Source organism: Muntiacus reevesi, chromosome 13 (genome assembly GCF_963930625.1).
Source record: "Muntiacus reevesi chromosome 13, mMunRee1.1, whole genome shotgun sequence".
Taxonomy (NCBI): Eukaryota; Metazoa; Chordata; class Mammalia; order Artiodactyla; family Cervidae; genus Muntiacus; species Muntiacus reevesi.
The window spans coordinates 64,274,232-64,298,742 of record NC_089261.1 but is presented as its reverse complement, the minus strand read 5'-3'; the positions used below and the strand labels follow the sequence as shown (position 1 = coordinate 64,298,742).

At 43.1% G+C, this 24,511-nt stretch overlaps 1 pseudogene; it reads right to left on the bottom strand.

Moving 5' to 3' along the window:
- Window positions 1-14,497: 14,497 nt before the first annotated feature.
- LOC136146155 (DNA fragmentation factor subunit alpha pseudogene) lies at window positions 14,498-15,247 on the bottom strand (annotated as a pseudogene).
- Between the last annotated feature and the right edge of the window lie 9,264 nt (window positions 15,248-24,511).

The window sequence follows — 24,511 nt, the reverse complement described above, 5'->3', positions numbered from 1 at the left end:
AATTTCCTAGCACTGCTGAGTCTGTGCCTGCAACAGAGGCAGCTGGATTCTGCAGTGCAGTTGACGCGTGGCTGTCAGCATCCGTACACGCCCAGAATCTCCGATGAAGAGCATCACTTCATCTTCCAGCATCTCACCATTCCCAGAACCAAGTCACTGGCCTTCCAAGAGAGAACTCAGTGTGCAGAGAAGGTCCTCTCTATCAGAGGAAATCAATAACTGGATGCCTTTTTAATCTGAGCAGATTCCTGGAATTTCCTGTGGGAAATTCTCACAAGGGTGTTTTTACTTGAATGTTTTTCTGCAAGAGAGAAAGAAGAGCCTGGTATCCTCCTGAATCAAAAGCATGGGCTTTTATTCACTCGAGATGAATATACCTGTATCAAATCTTCATCCTCTTAAAGAAGTGGAAATTACCCTCTTGGCTTATTGGACCAGGCGGGGGCTATCAGTTCCATAGTTCTTAACAGAGCTTCACCAGCTCCATAATTGAAGAAATTCTTCCAGCACCATGTTTATTATCCAGCCTGTCTGTTACCTCGGATCCACACCAGGAAAATTATGTGCAAACATAAATCACATAGTCTCCTTGGATTTATTTGCTGAGAATTTTCTTGGTAAGAATCCCTGCAGCATCAAAATTTTGCTCGGAGGGGGGGAAAAAATCGGAAGACTCAAAGTGAACCATGATGCTTTTTGCAGAAACAAAGCAACACCCAAATAAATAAATAAAGCCTGTGGCCAGCTATTTTCCCCTTCACAGCTTCTCTCTTATCAGAGGCATCTGGTTTGTGGACCAGCCTGAACGTGAAAGAGCTTCTCTGGCCAACCCTGCCGCAGTTTCTGTGTCTGGAGAGTTTTAAAATATGCTGAAGCGAACAAACAAAAAATCTTTATATAGGAACCAAAGCTCTTCACATAAGTATGTATTTGTGGATGGGTGTGTGGGTGGGTGTGCACATGCACACACAGGAGCTAGGAATACCTCACATAACCCCGTTAAGTGAAAATCATACTAAAGATGAGTCATCTCTTTAAAAATTGGACTTCCCTGGTGCCTCAGCACCAGCAGGTGGTAAAGAATCAGCCTGCAATGCTGGAGACCTGGGTTCAATCCCTGGGTTGGGAAGATCCCTTGTAGAAGGGAAAGTCAACCCACTCCAGTATTCTGGCCTGGAGAATTCCATGGACTGTATAGATCATGGGGTCGCAAAGAGTCGGACACGACTGAGCAACTTTCACTTTCACTTTAAAAATTATAGTTGATTTATAATATTGTGTTAGTTTCAGATGTACAGCGTAGTGATTTTGCAGATTATATTGCCTTATACATTGTTATAAAATATTGGGGAAATTTCCTATGTCATACAGTAAATCTTTGCTGCTTATCTACTTTATATAAGCACTTTTTATCTGTTAATCCCATACTCCTAATTTGCCCCTCTCCCCCCGTAACCATAAATATTTTTTCTGTGTCTGTGAGTCTGTTCTGTTTTGTATGTAGATTCATTTGTATTATTTTTTTGATTCCACATATGACATCATATAGTATTTATCTTTCTCTGTCCAATTTATTTCACTAAGCATGATCTTCTCAAGGTTCATGCATGTTGTTTTAAATGGCAGAATTTCATTCTCTTTTGAGGCTGAGTAATATTCCATTGTATATTCACATCACATCTTCTTAAGTCATTCGCCTGTTGATGGACAGTTGGATTGCTTCTGTGTCTCGGCTATTGTAAATAATGCTGCTGTGAACACTGGGATGCATATGTCTTTTCAAATTAGGGGTTTCATTTTTTCCAGATATATACCCAGGAGTGGAATCGTTGAATCATATGGTATGTCTAGTTTGAGTTTTTTAAGGAAATTTACACTGTTTTACATAGTGACTGCACCAGTTTCTTACCCCCCAACAGAGTACAAGAGTCCCTTTTTTCTCCACAGAAAATGAAGCCTCTTAAATCACAGCTGATAATTTGTCCCTCTGTGGTTTTCAAAAACTGTACAAGTGTCCAATTGCTTATCTAGACAAAGAAACACTCAAGAAGAGGTAAGGTAAGAGAATAAGAAGAAATAAAACTATACATATGGTCTGCCATATGTGTCTCTGTGTGTGTGTGTGTGTGTGTGTGTATGCATACATATATACAATTGGGCTTCCCAGGTGGCGCTAGCGGTAAAGAACTGGCGTCCCAACGCAGGAGACCCAAGAGATTCAGTCTCAATCCCTAGGTTGGGAAGATCCCCTGGAGAAGAAAATGGCAACCCACTCCAGTATACTTGCCTGGGAAATTCCACGGACTAAGATCATGGTGAGCTACATACAGTCCATGGGGTTGCAAGAGTTAGACACAACTGAAGCAACTTAGCACACATGCATGTGTATACACACACACACACACACACACACACATATGTATATATATACACACACACATAGGAGGAGGAAATGGCAGACCATCCAGTATTCTTGCCTGAGAAATCCCATGGTCAGAGGAGTCTGGAGGGCTACTGTCTATGGGGTTACAAGAGTCAAACACAACTCAGTGACTAGATCACCACCACCATTTACTTATAAAGAGAGAGAGAATATTTGTGGTGCAATTTGGATTTAAATTCCACGTCTATCACTTCTTAGCTGTGTGCTCTTAGGCAAGTTAATACTCTTATTGAATACAAATTATCTAAACCTAACAGGGGTGATGATATGTGTCTTGAGAGGTGTGAAGACTTGAGAATCAAATGATATCCTGCATGTATCAATCAAGGTTTTAGTTCCGAGTAACAGAGACATACTCTGGCTGATTGAGGCAGAAGAGGAACATATTCAAGACTATCATGTTGCTTATGAAATTTCTCAGAAGGTTGGAGGATCAGACATGGGGAAAAGAAGGATCCAGGAAGACCATGTGGGCATCAGGATGGCAGAAATTCCTGGCACCAAAGGGCATGCAGAGACTCCCAGCCCCACCACTGAATACTTGGCTGTCACAACTAGCCTGGTCCGATGTGCTCCTGAGGAGTAGAAATTGTTGATACAACAGCAGAATGACCTCTGCTCAGTCACCTTCCTGAGATCAATAACCCCAGTTGTGAAGACTAAATAGGTCTGTTGGTTGTTTGAGCCTAAATCATGTGTTCTTCGCCTAAGTGCAGAGGAGCATGGGGAACAAGCTCTTGGCATTTTCAAGTTTTCTAGTCAAGGCAAGCTCTCTTTCCCAGCAAGAGTCATTAGATGGAGAATTTACCAAACAAAGGAAAGATCTTCAGAGTCTGAGTCACCGAGAAGATGCACAGGTCCATTACTAAAGATATCAAAGCTCCTGACACATAGAGGTATTATGTACATGTGACTGTGAACATTATCCTGAACCAGTGAGAAAAGGGAACAGCCCATTATTCAATAAGTGGTGCAGAGATTATTAGTTGTTTGGGAGAAAAAAAAATGTACAGTTCACCAAAATAAAGTCCAATAGGATCAAAGATTAAAAAGAGAACTCAATCTACAAAAAATTATGCATCCTACTGAGCCCATCAGTGTAGGCCTGGCCTACCCTGAAAGTGGTTCATATAAAGGAAGTGAGTTCTCCAATGAAAACAGGGGAGAGGGAGGCTTAACCCCCTACCTCTTAAAACCAGACCCACATGCTCCACTCTTAAGTTTGCCATGTGACCCCGATTGGAAAGCCTCCTCTTTTATTTACTAAAAATAAAATGTTAAGATAACTTATCACATGCCTAACTTCTACAACTCTTTTTCTCCAGACAGACAAGGGCTTTGTGTTTTACATGTCTTTGGGTCCCACTATGTCTGGGTTAAGGCTTCCCTGGCAGTTCAGCAGGTAAAGAATCCACCTGCAATGCAGGAGACCCCAGTTCGATTCCTGGGTCGGGAAGATCTGTTGGAGAAAGGATAATCTACCCACTCCAGTATTCTTGGGCTTCCCGGGTGGCTCAGACAGTGAAGAATCTACCTGCAATGTAGGAGACCTGGGTTTGATCCCTGGGTTGGGAAGATTCCCTGGAGAAGGGAACAGGTACCTTTCCAGTATTCTTGCCTGGAGAAGTCCAGAGACAGAGGAGCTTGACAGCCTACCAGCCATGCACTCACAAAGAGTCAGACATGACTGAGTGACTAACGCTTTCACTTTCATGCCTGGATCAGTGCTTTGAACATAGCAGGTTATCAAAATTCCTCATGATTGAGGAAGAAACCTGAATTGCTGGTTAACTGTTTTGAAATGTCTGGTGGTAATGGTTTCAGCTTTGAGTGCTAACTTAATCTCTCTGTTCCTCAGTTTCCTTTTTTTTTTTTAAGAAGAATGAGTAGAGTTACATGGTCTGCCACCCCCTACCTTCACAAAACATCAAATAGTGATTATTTCAGGCTCAACAAAACAAGTCATAGGTGACAGCTCTGAAGTTCTCACAGATGGACAGCTTTCCAGAAGGTTTACCACTCTTTTTACCTCTCTCATCTACAGTCCTCACTGTGGATTTCCATCTTCCACTCCTATATTCAGTCCTGAAAGACTAGTCAGATATGAGTAAGGGAGGAGAGAAATATTTCTTTTCTAGCTGTATATCTTTTTGGTTACAGTTTTCTTTTTAATTTACTTCTTTTCACTGTTGTTAGAATAGTTACGGGATCTGACATACTTTCCTTATGACTGAATTGATTTTTGCTTTTCCTTTGACTTTCTAAAAGCTTCTGATGTCATTTATTCAAGTTGAGAAATCACTTTAAGACCTTTGTGTGTGCACACTAAGTCACTTCAGTCGTGTCTGACTCCTTGAGTCCTCATGGACTGTGGTCCACCAGACTCCTCTGTCCATGGAATTCTCCAGGCAAGAATACTGGAGTGGGTTGCCGTTCCCTTCTGCAGTGGATCTTCCTGACCCAGGGATCAAACCTGGGTCTCCTGCATTGCAGGTAGATTCTTTACCGCCTGAGCCACCAGGAAAGCCGTTCGCCATGACATATCCCTAAATAACACATGAATAAGGATTTACCATCTCTGAAAATTTTTCAGCTCCAGGCCTGAAAAAGGTCGTTTGCTGCCCTGTTTGATTTAGAATGAAAAGAACCAAAAGTCAGTTTCTTTTAGTACAAACTCTCGTTCATATTTTATTTGCTAACGTACAGCTAATTTCTAAATTAAGAGCATGCTTAAAGGAAAGGTTAGGAAGCTATTCATTCCAATCCATTAGTAAGTCTGGTTTTGATTGAATTTTAAATAATGTTTGATAATTATTGCATCTTGGATTTTGGATTTCAAATAGGATGAAAGAATCTGTTTTCTTTTTTATTTAAAATTACAGTAGATTCAGCCCAGTCAAAAGATTTCAGAGTTTCTCCCAAAGAATCCTTTAGCTCTCACAAGAAAAATGCATGCTGATGGTATATGCCCATCACCAAATTTTAAATGGTCAGAATGTTCAACTATATTTGTGATTAGGTCAGAGGCCAGCCAACTTTTTCTGCAAATATCCAGACAGTAAGTCTTTCAAGCTGTGTGATCACGTGGTCTCTGTTAGAATCTCTCAACTGCCATTGTAGTGCAAAAGCAGCCATAGACAATATATCAATGAGTGTAGCTGTGTCTCAATGAAACTTTATTTATAAACACTGAATTTGAGTTTCACATAATTTTCATGTGACATGAAATATGATTCTTCTTTTGATTTTTTTCAGGAAGCAAACATCATTCCTAGCTCATGGGTAATATAAAAGCAGGTGGTGATATTCCACTGTGTATATGTACCACAGCTTTCTTATCCATTCACCTGCCGATGGACATCTAGGTTGCTTCCATGTCCTGGCTTTTGTAAACAGCGCTGCGATGAACATTGGGGTGCACTCATCTCTTCCAATTCTGGTTTTCTCAGTGTGTATGCCCAGCAGTGAGATCGCTAGGTCATATAGCAGATCTATTTTCAGTTTTTTAAGGAATGAGACAGACGAAACTGGAGCTTATTATACAGAGTGAAGTAAGTCAGAAAGAAAAACACCAATACAATATATTAATGCATACATATGGAATTTAGAAAGATGGTAATGATGACCCTATATGCGAGATAGCAAAAGAGACACAGATGTAAAGAACAGCCTTCTGGACTCTGTGGGAGAAGGCGAGGGTGGGATGATGCGAGAGAACAGCACTGAAACATGTATATTGCCACATGTGAAATACAGGACCAGTCCAAGTTTGATGCATGAGACAGGGCTCTCAAAGCTGGTGCTCTGGGACAACCCAGAGGGATGGGTGGGGAGGGAAGTGGGAGGGGGGTTCAGGATGGGGGACACATGTGCACCTGTGGCTGACCCATGTCAATGTATGACAAATACCACCACAATATGGTAAAGTAATTAGCCTCCAATTAAAATAATTAATTAATTTTAATTAAAAAAAAAACAGATGGTGAGCTAGCAGGCCATAGTTGCTAACCCCACTTAAGGTGAACAGGGGATGAAATTGTTTTCTTTTTTTTAGAAATAGGAAGCAACACTTTTACTAAACAGATCAAGTTATAACATACTTATAAAACTTACATACACCTGAAACTAATACAACTTTATAAATCAGCTAAATTTCAAGAAAAATTAAAGAACTGAGCACAGGTTTTAACACTTAAGAGACTTTATGTGGTAAATACCATGGCATTCATATGTTCAATATTTACTTGAACATTTGATGTGAGTAGTATTAATAGTTTTACTGATGTATACATGCTTTTTAAATTATACATTTTAAATTAGTGCATTTTCTAGTTTTTCTTCACTTTTAACTTTTATATTAGAATATAGTTGACTAACAATGTTGTGATTGTTTCAGGTGTACAGCAAAGTGATTCAGTTATAATATACATGTATCTATTCTTTTCCAAATTCTTTCCCATTTAGAAAGTTAAAGAACATTCATGTTATATTTAACATGTTATATGCATGTATCATATGTATAACATTGAGCAGTTCCCTGTGTTACACAATAGGTCTTTGCTTGTTATCCACTTTATATAGCAGTATGTACATGTCAATCCCAACTCCCTAACTATCCCTGTTTCACCCCTCCCACCTTAGGGATGAAATCCTTGAGATGTTTTCACTTTTATCGACGCCCAAAGCCCACACTTTGCCATATCTTGCATACTTCAAGTCCAAATTCTTTCAATTCATGCTATAGATTCTTTTTTTTAATTTTTATTGGAATAGAATTGATTTTAGATGTTGTGTCAGTTTCTGCCATACAGCAAAGTGAGTCAGTTTATACATATACATACACCCTCTCTTTTTTAGATTATTTTCCCACATAGGCCATTACAGAGCCCTGAGTAGCGTTCCCTGTGATGCACAGTAGGTTCTTATTAGTGATCTATTTTATATACAGTAGTGTGTGTGCATACATCCTATACGTTCATCTAAATGAATGATGTGCAAGCCTCCCCTGGTGGTCCAGCGGCCAAGAGTTCCTACTGCCAGTGCAGGAGACCTAGGCTGATCCCTGGTCAGGGAACTAGATCCTGAATGCCACAATGAAGATCGAAGATCCCGCATGCCACAACTAATAATAAAAGAAGGCTGCAGCTGTGTGTTTTGACCTTTAATGTTCTTCCAGGGACACATGCAGGCTAGGCCCTCATTTACGTTTAAAAAGGGAAACTATATACACATGTATGTCTCCATATGCAAAGAAGACTTCATGAAGGATACACCAGGAATTTGTAAGAGTAGTCGCCTCCATTGAAGGGAATTAGATGACAAGGGACAAGAGTGCGCAGGCAGAAGATAGTGGAGGGGTAAAACAGGGAGATCGCCAGCCTCCCCACAAATACACCCAAAACTCATCAAGGTATGGAACGACTCCTACACAGCAACCCCTGGGACACAGCAGAAGACCCCAGGCCTCCAGGGGGACAGGAGAGAGGACAGAGACATAAAAAGGGAAAAGGCTGAGAACTTCTGGATGGCAGCTCGTGCCCCGAGGGAGGGAAGGCGCCCTGAGACAGGAGGAGTTCCTGCGCACAGGGTCGCTCCCTTGCAGGCGGGCCCAGTGGGGAGCTATGGGGTCTCGGAAAACCGGGCAAAGTAGGGAATTAGAGGCCAGGAAACAGAGAAAGTTGCGCTTCTCAGCCCGTGAACAGCTTGCAGACTATGGCCCCAACCAGATGGTGGGCTCAGGGGACTGAGAGAAGCCCATAGAGACCCCCACGGCACAGCGGGCCGGCTGGGGGCGCCAAGAGTGGGGAGGCATACAAACCTCTCCAGGCAGACGGCCCTCATGGCGCAGGGGGCAGGTCTGGGGCTAAAAGAACACAATCCCACGACACAGAGGGAGGGCCCTGGGGGTCTGAGGGAAGCCCATACGAGGCTCCGTGGTGCAGAGGGCATGGGCTGGGAGACAAGAAAAGAGCCACACAAGCCCCTGCCTCGCAAGCTTCGGCCAGCAGTGAAAGGCAGGTCCGGCCACAGAAGCACCGGAAATGATCCCAGAGACAAGTAGGGCGCTGCTGGCAGTGAAGGGATGCTGAGAGGGCCACTCTGAAGCGGCTGCAGAAAGAGACAAGTCTAACACTGCCAAAGCCCGAAGGACTGCCCAAAGACATACTGAACCCACAGACGCCCCCAAAACCTACTGCTGGACCCTGCACTGCCCCTTCAGAGAGAGGAGATCCAGTTCCATCAGCCAGGACAGGGGCACAAGCTCCCCAACCAGGAAAACATCCCAGGACACCAACCCAACCCCATCCTCAGGAGCAGACTCCACAACCAAGAACTACAATCTTGAAAACTTTTTTTTTCTTATAAATCACACTGTTTAGTCCCCCTACATATTTCTACCTTCACATTAGCTTTTTGCAGTGCTATAGGATTTTTCTCTTTGTTTTTCTTGTTAGAAAAAATTCATTCTAAGATTTTTTTTTCTCTTTTTTGTTACTTTCTCACCCATTTTTTGCGTGTGTCTGATTTTGCTTTTGATATATTCAACTGCTTTTCTTATAGTTCTTTACTGGTTGTAGCTATTCCTGAATATATATAAATATTTTTCACATATGTCTCTTTATCTTTGCTTTTCTATTTTTCCTTTTCTCTCTTTTTTCCTAACCCTCTTTTCCACTCCCTCTTCTCTTTTCCTCCCTTCTCCTCTTTCTTGCTCTCTCTTTTTCTCATCCCTTCTTTTTCCTCACTCTTTCTCCACTGAGTAGGTTAAACTGTTGAGCTCTCTGCTCTATCCACCAGTTGGCACTGCTCACACTCAGCTGTCCAGATTGAGCATTAGCTAGCTCTGCTTTTAATTGGTCAATATCAATTTTGGTTTCCCTTGTTCACCAAGTCAATTTCCTGTATCTTGTCTTTAGGATACTTTGGTTATAACTGTGTGTGTGGAAGTGTGTGTACATGTCCCATTATTTCTGTAATTACCTGCTTGGTCTGCTTGATCTCCTCCCACTAGAACACAGGCACAAGTCACCCCTAACAAGAAACCAACACAAACCACTCAACCCACCTTTTCCTCCAAGGGTAAAAACCAAAAGGAAGAAGGAATACAACCCTAGAAGCCTGCAAAAAGGAGACCTCAAGTGGAGCAAGTTAGAAGAAAAAAAAAAGAAAGACAGAGAAATACAGCACAAATGAAAGAACAAGGTGGAAAATCACAAGACCAAGCAAATGAAGAGGAAATAAGCAATCTATCTGAAAGAGAATTCAGAATAATGATAGTAAAGTTGCTCTGAAGACTTGAAAATAGAATGGAGAAAATGCAAGAAACATTTAACACAGTTAATACAATCACCATGGAAATAGGAGAAATATAGAATAAGCAAACAGATATGAAAAACACAATTACTGAAATTAAAAATACTCTAGAAGGAACCAATAGCAGAAAACTGAGGTAGAGGAGCAGATACATGAACTGGAAGATAGAATGGTGGAAATGACTGCTAAAGAGAAGAATAAAGGGAAAAGAATGAAAAGAATTGAGGATAGCCTCAGAGACCATTGGGACCATATTAAACACACCAACATTTGAGTTATAGGGGTCCCAGAGGAAGAATAAAAAAAGAAAGGTACTGAGAAAATTTTTTAAGGAATTATAGTTGAAAACTTCCCCAACATGGGAAAGGAAATAGTCAGCCAAATCCAAGAAGAACCAAGAGTCCCTTACAGAATAAACCCGAGGAAAAACACATCAAGACACATATTAATCACACTAACAGAGATTAAGCACAAAGAAAAAAATATCAAAAGTATCTAGGGAAAAGCAACAAGTCACATACAAGGGCAAACTCATACAATTAAGAGTGGAACTTTCAGCAGAAACTCTGCAGGCCAGAAGGGAATGGCAGAATATATTTAAGGTACTGAAAGATAAAAATCTACAACCATGATTACTTTACTCAGCAAAGATCACATTCAAAATTGATGGAGAAATCAAAAGCTTTACAGGCAAGCAAAAGTTCAAAGAATTTAGCACCACCAAACCAGTCTTACAACGAATACTAAAGGGACTCTCATAGCCACTAAACACAAGAGAAAGGAAAGACCTACAAAAACAAACCCAAAACAATCAAGAAAATGCCAATAGGAAAATATATATCAATAATTACCTTAAATGTAAATGAACTAAATACACCAACCAAAAGATACAGACTGATTGAACGGATACAAAAACAAGACCCATATATATGCTGCCTACAAGATATGTACTTCAGACCTAGAGACACATACAGACTGAAAATAAAAGGATGGAAAAAGATATTCCATGCAAATGGAAACCAAAAGAAAGCCGAGTGGCAATCCTTATTTCAGACAAAATAGACTTTAAAATAAATAATATTATAAAAGACAAAGAAGGACAATACATAATGATCGATCAAGGGATCAAGCCAAGAAGACATAACAATTGTAAATAGTTATGCACCCAACATAGGAACACCTCAATACATAAGGTAAACACTAACAGGTGTAAGAAGGGAAATTGATAGCACCACAATAACGGTAGGTGACTTTAACACCCCACTGACACCAATGGACAGATCATAAAAACTGAGGATCAATAAGGAAACACAAATATTAAATGAAACATTAGATCAAATGAACCTAATTGATATCTTCAGGATTTTTCATCCAAATGCAGAAAAATACACTTTCTTCTTGAGTGCACATGGAGCATTCTCCCAGATAGACCACATCCTGGGCCACAAATCAAGCCTCAGTAAATTTAAGAAAATTGAAGTCATATCAAGTATCTTCTCTGACCACAACACTATGAGATTAGATATCAACTACAGGGGAAAAAACACACACTCATGGAAATTAAACAATACATTGCTAAATAATGAGACATTACTGAATAAATAAGAACAGAAATAAAAAGATTCCTAGAAACAAAGGACAATGAAAACACAACAACCCAAAACCTATGGGATTCCGCAAAAGCAGTTCTAAGAGTGAAGTTTATAGCAATACAATCCTACCTCAAGAAGCAAGAAAAGCATTGAATAGACAACCTAACTCTACATCTGAAGCAGCTAGGGGAAAAAAGAACAATAACAACAACAACAACAAAAACCCAAAGTCAGCATAAAGATCAGAGCAGAAAGAAATGAAGGAAATAATAGCAAAGGTTAATAAAACTAAAAGATGGTTCTTTGACAAGATAAACAAAATTGACAAACCACTAGCCATTATCATCAAGAAAAAAGGGAGAAAATCAAATCAACAAAATTAGAAATGGAAATGGAGAGGTTACAACAGACAACCCAGAAATACAAAGGATCATAAGAGAATAATATGAGCAACTATATGCTAATAAAATGGATAACCTAGAAGAAATGGACAGATTCTTAGGAAAGTTCAACCTCCCCAGACTAAACCAGGAAGAAATAGAAATTATGAACAAGGCAATTACAAACACTGAAATTGAAACTGTGATCAAAACTCACCCAAAAAAACAAAAGCCCAGGGCCAGATGGTTTCACAGGGGAATTATATCAAACATTTAGAGAAGAGTTAATGCCTATTTTTCTGAAACTCTTTCAAAAAATTGCAGAGGAAGAAGTACTTCCAAACTCATTCTACAAGGCCACAATCACCCTGATACCAAAACCAAACAAAGAAAATACAAAAAAAGAAAATTACAGGTGATGATTATCACTGATGACATAGATGCATAAATCCTAAACAAAATTCCAGCAAACAGAATTCAACAACACATTAAAAAGCTCACACACCATGATCAAGTTGGGTTTACTCCAAGGATGCAAGAATTCTTCAATATACACAAATCAACCAATGTGATCCACCATACTAGCAAATTAATACAGTGTAATATGTGATATACCACATTAACAAAGATAAAAACCATATGATCATCTCAATAGATGCAGAAAAAGCCTTTGACAAAATTCAGCATCCATTTATGATAAAAATGCTTCAAAAAATGGGCATAGAAGAAACATACCTCAACATAGTAAAGACCATATATGATAAGCCCACAGCAAACATTATTCTCAATAGTGAAAAACTAAAAGCATTCCCTCTAAGATCAGGAACAAGACAAGGGTATCCACTCCCACCATTATTATTCAAAATTGTTTTGGAAGTCCTAGTTATGGCAATTAGAGAAGAAAAAGACATAAAAGGAATTCAGATCAGAAAAGAAGTAAAACTCTCACTGTTAGCAGATAACTTGATACCATACATAGAAAACCCAAAGGAAACTTCAGAAAATTACTAGAGATAATCAGTGAATTCAGCAAAGTAGTGGGATACAAGGTCAATATACAGAAATCACTTAAATCAGAAAAAGAAATTAAGGAATCAATCCCATTCACCACTGCAACAACAACAAAAAAAATAAAATATCTAGGAATAAATCTATCTGAGTAGACAAAAGAACTGTGTACAGAAAATTACAAGAAATCAAAGATGACATAAGCAGATGGAGAGATACTCCATGCTCCTGGATAGGAAGAAGCAATATTGTAAAAACGACTATACTACCAAATACAACCTACTGATACAATGTGTCCCTACCAAATTACCAATGGCATTTTCACAGAACCAGAACAAAAAATGTCACAATTAATATGGAAACACAAAAGACCCTCAATAGCCAAAGCAGTCTTGAGAAAGAATGGAGCTAGAGGGATCAATCTTCCTGACTTCGGACTATACTACAAGGCTACAGTCATCAAGACAGTATGCTGCTGCTGCTGCTAAGTTGCTTCAGTTGTGTCCGACTCTGTGCGACCCCATAGATGGCAGCCCACCAGGCTCCGCTGTCCCTGGGATTCTCCAGGCAAGAACACTGGAGTGGGTTGCCATTTCCTTCTCCACCAGACGGTATGGCACTGGCACAAAAACAGAAATATAGACCAATGGAACAAGAAAGCCCAGAGATAAACCCATGTACCTATGGGTACCTTATTTTTTGACAAAGGAGACAAAATATACAATGGGGAAAAGATATCTTCTTCAATAAGTGGTGCTGGAAAAACTGGATAGCTATATACAAAAGAATGAAATTAGAACACTTTCTAATGCCATACACAAAGATAAATTCAAAGCAAATTAAAGACCTAAATATAAGACCAGAAATTATAAATCTCTTAGAGGAAAACATAGGCAGAACAGTCAGTAACATAAATCAAAGCAAGATCTTCTATGACCCACCTCCAGAGTAACGGAAATAAAAACAAAAATAAGTTAAGTGTGCTAATTAAACTTAAAAGCTTTTGCACAGCAAAGGAAACTACAAACAAGGTGAAAAGACAACTCTCAGAATGGGAGATAATAATAACAAAGGAAACAACTGACAAAGAATTAATTTTCAAAATATACAGGCAGCTCCCACAACTCAACATCAGAAAAACAAACAACCCAATCAAAAAGTGGGAAACAAACTTAAACAGACATTTCTTCAAAGAAGGCATACAGATGGCTAACAAAGACATGAAAAGATGCTCAACATCACTCATTATCAGAGAAATGCAAATCAAAACTACAATGAGATACCACCTTACACCAGTCAGAATGGCCATCATCAAAAAGTCTACAAACAATAAATGCTGGAGAGGGTGTGGAGAAAAGGGAACCCTCTTGCATTTCTGGTGGGAATGTAAATTGATGCAGCCGCTATGGAAAACGGTATGGTAGTGGTTTAGTCACTAAGTCGTGTCCAGCTCTTGTGACCTCATGGACAGTGGAGCCTGATAGGCTACAGTCCACACGATTTTCCAGACAAGAATACTGGAGTGGGTTGCCATTTCCTTCTCCAGTGGATCTTTCCAACCCAGGAATCGAACCCAGTTCTCCTGCATTGTAGGCGGATTCTTTACCAACTGAGCTACAAGCGAAGCTTTGCATGTAATAATAGGCAAATTGGCAACTATGATTCAGGGTTTGCAGGGTGAAAAACCCCCAAACACGTGTCTCCCTGCAAAGGTCAGGGTCCCGGGAGCTCGCTGACATCCAGATCCTGACTAGACAAACTCACTCTGGGGCAGATTTCTCCTTCAGCACCACGAGGATTTGGCTCACAGGCATAACTTTGGAGGAGCTCTCTCTAACGCTGGTGTCAACAGCATCCCTCTTGTCCCCGAGGTCAGCTCTGGATTCTTGCTGCTTCGACACGATGCTGCCTTCCTTCTTCAAAGCCTGGAGGTAAAGTTCCAGGAGCTGCCTGGACTGACAGGCTTCCTCTCTGGTCAAGCCCCTGCTGGAGGGTGCTCTGGCGCCCCTGGACTGCCACATGACTTTGGCCGAGTTTCTGAATCAGCTCCGAACACGGGACATCAATGAACATCTGGAGCTCCTCCTTGGACAGCAGGATGATGCTGGGTAGGTCTTCCCTCCGCTGCCTGGCCACATTCTTCCACTTCAACCCCGCCCCTATCTGTTCTATCTCTGTCGAAGGACTCTTGGGTAATCCAAGCTGTACCTCCATCTGAATTGTGTATCCACTTCTCATTCCCAGCCAATGCCACAAACTTAGTATTGGCAGGAAGACACAGGAAGTAATCATCATCATCCACTGTGATGCCATCCTTTGCCAGGACCAGAGTGACAGGTGCCAGGGACTTATCAATGACCAGAATGTCACAAGCCTTCTTCCTCAGCTCCTTGAGGCAAGAGGCCGCCATGCCATGCTTTTCCCCAGCTGTTGCTGCGGCTCAGCAGACACTGCTTTAGAGCCCAGATCTCTCCGGTTACCAGAGCTGCAGGGCTGCTGGCCACCTCCATCCTCTTCATGGTGGGACCAGACATACGTGGAGAAGTCAGGGAGGCAGGGGTGTGGGAGTCCTCCCCAACTCCATCCCCCATGGCATGCCAGGAAATGGAGATTCTTTTTAAAACTAGGAATAAAATCACCATATGACCCAGAAATCCCACTAGTAGGCATATATCCTGAGGGAACCAAAACCAAGAGTTTTTTGGGGAAAACATGTATCCCACTGTTCACTGCAGCACTATTTACAATAGCTAGGACATGGAAGCAACCTAGATGTCATCCACAGATGAAGGGGTAAAGAAGCTGTGGTGCATATACACAATGGAATATTACTCAGCCATCAAAAGGAATGCATTTGAGTCAGTTCTCATGAGGTGGATGAACATAGAGCCTATTATACAGAGTGAAGTAAGTCAGAAAGAGAAATATAAATATCATATACTAACGCATATATATGGAATCTAGAAAGATGGTACTGATGAATTTATTCTCAGGGCAGCAATGGAGAAACAGACATAGAGAACAGACCTAAGGACGTGGGGGAAGGGGATAAGGGAGAGAGTGGGATGTATGGAGAGAATAGCATGGAAATTTATAATACCATATGTAAAATAGATAGCCAATTTACTGCATGAGTCAGCGAACTCAACCAGGGTCTCTGTGACAATCTAGTAGGGTGGGATGGGAAGGGAGATGGAAGGGAGTTTCAGGAGGGAGGGGACATGGCTGATTCTTGTTGATGTATGACAGAAAACCACAAAATTTTGTAAATCAAATATCCTTCAATTAAAAAAATAAAATGGCAAAAAAATTTTTTTAAAGAGTGAGCAGGTCATTTAATTTTTACTGTATACCATTTTGTACCTGTTGACTTTTGCACCATTTAATTGAGCCTACTTTTCATTCTTTAAGTTTTTATACAATTTTAAAGGTTATTTTCCATTTACAGTTATTACAAAATATTGACTCTATTCCCCATGTTGTATAATACACCCTTGAGCCAATCTTACACCCACTAGTTTGTACTCCCCACTGCCCTACCCCTACAGTGGAAACCAGCAGTTTGTTCTCTATATCTGAGTCTGCTGCTTTTTTATCATATTCATTAGTTTGTTGTATTTTCTAGATACCACGTATAAATGATATCATACAGTATTTGTCTTTCTCTCTCTGATTTATTTCACTTAGAATAATGCCCTCCAAGTCCATGCATGTTGCTGCAAATGGCAACATCTTATTTTTTATGGCTGGTTAGTATTCAAATGAACCTAGTTTTTAAATAATACATTAATTTTGTTTTGATTTTAAATGCTGAAAGCAATGACTAGAGGGATTCTGAAGCTAGTACTTAATATCCTTCAAATTAAAAGAAGCCCAGAGCAAGAGTCCAAATTAAGATTCTGGCCCAAACGATTCAAATTTGAATTCTCTTAAATTCATTTTCATCGTCACTGGTCATTTGTTCTGCATCCCAGCTTTACATCGCCTGCTGATCTGGAGATCTGAATTTCTGTTGTTCTACTTATTGCAATCTGTAGATGAACTGAGAGAGATTCAATGATTCCCAGAGCTCCTTTTATCAACTAGAGGCCCTCCTATAAAATGTGCCTGGAAAGGAAGGGAGAGAGGAAGGGAGGGAGGAAGAGAGTATGCCTCAGAGACCATGGTGTGGGTCCTCAAAGCTGGGAACAGTTACTATCTGAACCTTTATGAACAAGTTTGCCAACTTCTGGTTTTAGAACAACCAAAAGGGTAAATAACAATGTAGAGGTCCAAGCCCTGAAAGAAATCAGGTAACAGATTGAGAGGGTCATCGGTTAACTGAAGTGAAGTGAAGTGAAGTGAAGAGCAAGTGGCTCAGCTGCGTCTGACTCTTTGTGACCCCATGGACCTCTCCAGGCCAGAATAATGGAGTGGGTAGCCTTTCCCATCTCTAGGGAATCTTCCCAGCCCAGGGATCGAACTCAGGTCTCCTGCATTGCAGGCGGATTCTTTACCAGCTGAGCCACAAGGGAAGTCCAAGAATACTGGAGTGGGTAGCCTCTCCCTTCTCCAGCAGATCTTCCTGACCCGAGAATCAAACTTGGGTCTCCTGCATTGCAGGTGGATTCTTTACCAACTGAGTTATCAGGGAAGCTTGCCAGTTTGCTATTTTTACAATAATGCCGCATAACAAACCATCCCAATCTCCATGGCTGACACAGCAGTAGCATGGTTTGCCCATCTATGGGTGAGCCAGGCTCAGCTGCGGCCACTCTGCTAGTCTTGGCTGGACTCACTTGTGCATCTGTGGGGTGGGGCATGGGCTGAGCCAACACAGGCAAGGCTAGGCTAGGGCCGCCGCTCCATGCTGCAGGTCTGGATCTGCACTGCTGTCTTTCCCCTTCCTTAGACCAGGGGGCTAGCCAGGATATGCTCTTCTCATGGCAGTGCCAGAGCCCAAAAGTGAGTGGAAATGTGTAGGCAGCTCTTAGGAGCCTCCGCTGGGAGCTCACGCATCATCACGTACTTCCCTGGCCCTGCCGTGGGTCACAGCCAAGCAGCAGGGAGCTAGTCTCCTCCCTTAGAGGGGCTGCCTCGTCTGGTGGTAAGGATGTGAACAGGGAAGGGGAGAACTGGGGCCAGTAGTGCAAACCGAGACTCGGTTCACTTCGGACTGAGCCCCAGCATGGGCCAGGCACTCCTCTGTGCCGGGATCTATCAGCACACAAGACTGGCTTTCCCCGCGCCCCAGCCATCCAGGAGCTTAATTCTAGTGGGATATGGAAGGGATTTCACATTCAACGCTACCTCCTTCTTGTCTGTTCTGTGTTGTTTCACTAAGGGATGAGCCCACTGGCATGTTTGCTCCCGGAGGCCAGGAATCATCTCTGCTTGGGCAGCTTTGTCCCCCAGCACCCAGGACTGGGCTTGAAGCGAGGCACATGCTCACAAATAAATGAGGGAGGAAGGGAAGCATGTTCTCTCTCTCTGTTCTGGGAATCACTGAATCTCTGTCAATTCATCCACAGATTGCAAGGACTGAAATGACAGAAATTCAGATCTCTAGATTAGCAGACGATGCAAAGCTGGGACGCAGAACAAATGACAAGTGACAGTGTAACTGGATTTAGGAGAATTTGAATCATCTGGGTGAGAGAGCCCGCAGATGGCAGATGCCTGTTCAGTGTAGAAAAATGGGTCATGCCTCCCAGACCAACCACCACGCAGACTCAGAGCCCTGAGAGGAGCAGAGCCTTTGTGTCGCGGGCCGATCGTGGCAGAGCGGGGACTCCCCTGACACGTGGGGGCACGAGCTTACAGCAGGATGGTGAACCAAGCTCAAGTGGGGTGCTGTGTCAGCGAGGCTCTGGACCTTGGCCTTCCCTGGGTGAACTGAGGGCGAGGCTGAGCAAAGGGTCAGTGTTGCTACTCCCACCATGCCTGAAAGCAAGACCCAGCCCCTGGCGCCCCAGAAGGCTGGGGACAGGAAGCCAGAGGTCCTCATCTCAACCCAGTTCTGCTTTCTGAAAGAGGCTCCCTGACCTTGGTTCCTTTACCTGTGATGCAGGCATTAGGATACCCATCCTACTTAACGTCACAGGCTTTTAGTGAGATTGCAAGAGATAGCAAGTGTAAAAATAAACCCAACTCAGGGAAGATGGGTAGTATTTGGTCTTGAGCAAGGCAATGCTGCTCCGTGATTGCAGAGGAGATGGAAGGCACGAACCATGCAAGAGATTATTTCCAAAATTCAAAGTAAGAGAAGATTCATTGAGGAAAAGAAACCTTGAGGAATGATTTTCCATATGTCAAGGTGTGAATGTTTCAGAGGCCCAACTCTTCTAGGAGGGCAGTAACTGTGGGAAGTAAATTACTGTTGAAATTAATTGAAGTAGAATGAGAATGAGCTCAAAACACACCTATGTCCCTTTCAAACGAAAGGAAATGGAGAGATTAAGAGAAATGGTCGAGCCGGGTGGTGAGAAAGGGGGCAAGGAGGCCAAAGGTCAATGTTGACAAGACAGATGTGTTCTTTTTCTTAAATGGTTGTGATCTCAGACGTGGGTTTGGGACAGGCAGGCGGGCCTCCCGCTTCTTTTTCTTAAATGGTTGTGATCTCAGACGTGGGTTTGGGACAGGCAGGCGGGCCTCCCGCTCAACGGCTGCCTTCCTTCCTCACCTTTCAGGGGCGGCTCCCTAGCAAGTGTCCCGTGAGCTTCCTCTGATGGTGCTGGGGCTCTTCATGGAACACGGTCACTGTGATCTCAAGCCTGCCCCTTCCTCTCCCTGACCCGCAGGCACCAAGAGGAGGAGCGATGGGGGTCCTAGCAATGTGGAAACGACTTTATACATCCATTGGCCTGAAGGCAATAGCAACAACAACAGAATTTATGTAATACATGAAAGCACAGAATTGGGTAGTAAAACTGCTTTAGCCATCCATCTCTCTTTGTAAAGCAAATTCTCACCAATTGCCACCCCTGTAACAGAGCATCGCTCTTCACCTGGACACAACTGACCCCCGAAAAAAAGGAAGTGCCTGGATACCTCTGAGAATTATGCAAATGCAGGCAGCATTCACAATCAGGGTGATGCATCAGAGATCCAAAGGTGTTTCCAGGCATGAGTTACAAGGCCTCTAAAGACAACGACTCTTTTATAGGGTTTCAGATTATGGTGATGTTCTGTAAATCCTGCTCCAGTCACACAATAGGCCAAGAGCAATTAGCATTAACTAAACTATCCCCATAAATAGGTTGCTGTGCTGACACATTGATATCCCGTAAATACACTGAGACTGTGAACATTCTCAAGGGCTTACCTTCCACATCACCACGGGTGCTGGACCGTCCTGCCCCAGGACTGCTCACACCTGACTGTAACACCACTCAGCCAGAACCCGGCCCTGGGGCCCAGTACTCGGCACGCTAAACCACCTGAGGATCCTACTAAAATGAGATTCTGACTCTGAAAGTCTGGTGTAGGGCTTGAAAGTCTGCAGGTGGATCAAGCTCCCTGGCGGTGCCGAGGCTGCTGCACTCCAGACATCACTCAGAGAAGGAACATCTTTGTATAGAAGCCCTCCGCAGTCCGAGGGGTATGGCCCAGGTTAGAGGCAGGGAGAGCAAGTCAAGGCATTCAGTGCACTCCTAATGCTCTGGCCTTCCTGCCCTGCTTTATAGCCAGAGAACCATGGGCAAGGAGAAATAAGCAAGCAGTATATCACGTAGACACCAAAGTGACCCTCAGAGTCACCCCAGATGCTGGAAGCCTCACCTTCTATGGAGAGGAGCAGAGATTAAAAAAAGAAAAAGAACCAGCCTCTGAGAAAGATGAGCCCAGCAGTATCTCCACCCCCGGGTTCTCTGTATCCTGCGCCTGCCTGGTAGATGGAGACCCCAAGGATGCCCCAGGCCACCAGTGTGACGTGCGGCTTTTCCAGAGATGGAAGGATCGGGGACGGGGTGAGCCTCCCAGTGGTGCTGAGAACCTTTGTCCCTGGGCACAGCCTCCCCGTCTGACCTGGCACCACAGGGCACAGAGAGGACCTGGATTTAAAGGCTGCTAAGCACGTGGCCAGCATGGAACAGGCGGGGACTGTGCAGGCAGCAGGCGTGTGTGTGTGTGTGTGTGTGTGTGTGTGTGTGTGTGTGGCGAGAGAATGTGAGCAATGGGAGTGGAAGGCAATGGGCAAAGGTCAAATAGGAAAACCAAATTGGCTGAGGAGCTTGGGCAGGCCTGACCACGGCGCGGTGACAGCCAGGAAGAGCCAACCCGCAGGAGGAAGAAGCGCCCATCATGGACGCGCCTGAGGAGGCAGAGAGAAGAGTGCAGAGGACGGGAAAGTGAAGTTAGGACACTCAGCACCCGTCTCTGCGAGCAGATGCGAGGTTGGTAGCAGCCCTATAAAATCGCAGGCCAGCCAGTCATAAAACTATGTTATGATATTATAACGACGTGGCTGCAGAAAGCGGCAGTGACTATGTGTTGCCTGTGGCCGGTTTCCGTTTTAATTCCGCAGTGATGTGACTGAAATGAGAAGCGTGCGTGAGGCCCCAGAAAGGGGCCTGCATATGTGCTGTTCTTAAAGTAACCTGGGAGCAATTTCCTGACCCAAAGTGAAGTCAAGGGCTGCTGAAAGTGGGGGAGGGGAAGGGGGGACATTTGCGTGGGTGGATGAGACCTTAAGTCGCAGGGACCTCCCCGGTGACCCCACGGTTAAGATCTCACCTTCCATTGCACAGTGTGTGGGTTCAATCCCCGGTTGGGGAGCTAAGAGCCCACGTACCTCAGAGCCAAAAAACCCAAAGATAAAATAGAAGCAATATTGTAACAAATTCAATAAAGATTTTTTAAATGGTCCACATCAAAAGAAAATCTAAAAAGAAAAAAGTCATAAGAGCTGTGAGGGGAGAGGCTCCCGGGGACACCTCCTTTACACAGAAAGCTCTTAGATTCCTTAGAGACTGGAGTCCTCTGACCAACAAATTTGCCCTTGCGTCTGTGGCCTTTCCTTTTTCTTCTCTCTGACACCCTTCCTCTGGAGCATTTTCAGGGCAACTCCAGCCAGATCGGCTATTTATAAAGCAGGAACAATTTTACCACAGGGCGTGGTGTTTAATTTGAAGAGACGTCAAAGAGTGAGGGGCAGATGGCTGAGGCAGCCGAGCCTCTCGGTGACCCTGATGGGACACCCAAGCCCACAGGTTCATCCTGAACTTCCCCCAACAGATCCTGAGTTGATCAAGCTCCGGGGAAGAAAGGATAAATTGATAATCCAGGTGCCTGCTTACTCATTTCTAGTGGATCTATGGATAGCTTCTGAAGGAGACCAGTTCAGATGATCCATTCTAGAAAATTGTTCAAGAGACTTGCAATATATGTCGCAAAATCATTTGGATTTCGAAGGTCTCAGATCTTTCAGGGGGACATAATTCAACCTGGGGGCTTCTCAGGTGGTGCCAGTGGAAAAGAATCCCACCTGCCAGCACAGGAGACTTGGGTTCAACCCCTGGGTTGGGAGGATCCCCTGAAGTAGGAAATAACAATGAACTTCCAGTGTTTATTCTTGCCTGGAAAATTCCACAGACAGAGACTAGCTGGCTACAGTCCATGGAGCAACAGAGTGTCAGACATGATCAAGTGACTAAGCAGCGATTCAACCTATAACTGTAGTGATGCTACAGTGTAGTGATACGACAGTGCGGTCCAATTAAACATGAAGCATCAATTCAGTTAGGAAAGGCTGAGGGCAAAAAAAGGGGGCAGCAGAGAATGAGATGGTTAGATAGCAGATTCAATTGGACATGGATTTGAGCAAACTCCAGGAGTTAGTGGAGGACAAAGGAGCCTGGAATGCTGCAGCCCATGGGGTCACAAAGAGTCAGAGACGACTTAGCAACTAAACGAAAACAATGATTCAATATCTAGTATTAGCTGCCATGGAGGCAGGTTTTGAGGTAACCAGGAGTAAGGACCTTTCCTGCCCTCAAAGTTCCCACAGTCTATAACAGACGTACATATGAGTAATTTACTTGGCTTTCTCTGCTCACACAAGAAAGAAGCTTAAAACATTGAATATATGGATGCCTAGGTTCTACCCCTGACCAGTGAAGCTAAAGCCCCTGGGATGGGGCCAGCAGTATTTGTATTTTTTAATAGTTCCCCAAGTATAATGGTCAATTTTATGTGCTGACATGACTGGATAGGCCACAGGGTACCTGGATATTTGGTCAAACATTATTCTGGTGTTTCTGTGAGGGTTGAAGATCTGAATAAAACAAAAATTCTAGCCCTCTCCTGAATAAGAGAAAATTCCTCCAGCCTGTTTCCTCATGCTACGACATTTTTTTTTCCTGTCTCTAAACTTGAACTGAAGCATCAGCTCTTTCCCGATCTTGAGTCTGTGGCCTTTGGACCTGAACCACACCATTGGCTCTCCTGGGCCTCCAGCTTGCTGACCACAGTGATTCAGACTTGTCTGCCCTCATAATCCTGCGAGTGAATTTCTTGTTTTGTGTGTGTGTGTATAGATCCTTTGGGGAATCAGGTGATCTTAATATGCAACCAACACTGAGAGCCACTTACCTACAAATAACAAGACTAGGGAATGAATGATTCTGCCTGGGGAGGAGACTTCACAAAAGCCATCACATTTGAGCTGAACCAGAAAGAATGAGCAGTATTTGCCTTGCCAAGCAGATGGGGTTAGAAGGAAGAGTTTTAGCAAAGGAAGCAAAGAAGAGAGGGTGGAAAGGAGGAGGAGTAATTGGAGATGAAGCTAAAATGGAAGAGTTGGGACCTGATTCTGACCTGCTGCAAATATCAGTAGCATGACAGTAAATCAGAGAATATTGAAACATTACATTAGCGAGTGATGTGCCATTTCTGCATTTTAGGAAGACAAATCTGAAAACTATGTTAAAGAGACTGAAAGTGAGGGGGGCCAAATAAGACATCAGTATAAAAGCCTGCTATGAACTGAATGTTTGTGTCTCTTCCAAATTCATATCTTGAAACCCTGCCCCGCAAATAGTGATATTAGGAGGTGGGGCCTTTGGGAGGTAATTAGGTTTCCATGAGTTCACAATACTACTGAACTCAGTCTGGCTCCTCAACACTCAAAAATCCATACCTGAGAGGCAGTTGTTGGTAAAAGGAAAGTTGCTGTTATTTAGAATGCTGGCAATCTGGGGAGAAGATGGAGTCATGTCCCCCCAAAACCAACTCCCAAGATTCTGCTTAGCCAGGAAAGTTTTAAAGGGAAAAGGGGGACTAATTTTAGTTAATCATTGAGATAGGGGGTCAGACTGGTTGCTGTTTCCCACTGTATGTAGACTCATCAATTTCTTGTGATCTTTCTTTAGATATTACTGTGTTCACACAGTTTGCAGGATTACTGAAGGGGGAAGTTAGGGAAGAGATCTGGTCATCAGTTAATTACTTATTCTTTGTTTCTACTTATTTGATCTATGGAAAGATCCAACAGGTTAGAAAACGTATTGTGTGATCAAAAGATTTGAAAGGTGTGCTAGGGCCAGAGAACATGGGGGTGCCTGGCTTAAGGTTAGTTACAATATAGCTCTGCTAAAGTGACAGGACAAAGGAGTGTTTTACTGAGGGTGGTTTCCAGCAACAATGAGGGTGGAGACCCTCTGGTTGAACTAGTGCCCTTATAAGTAGAGGAAGACACACCAGAGCACTCGCTCTCTGCCATGTTCAGATACAGCAAGAAGGCTGCCATCCGTCAGACAGGAAGGGGCTTTCACCAAGGACCATGTCTGCTGGCACCT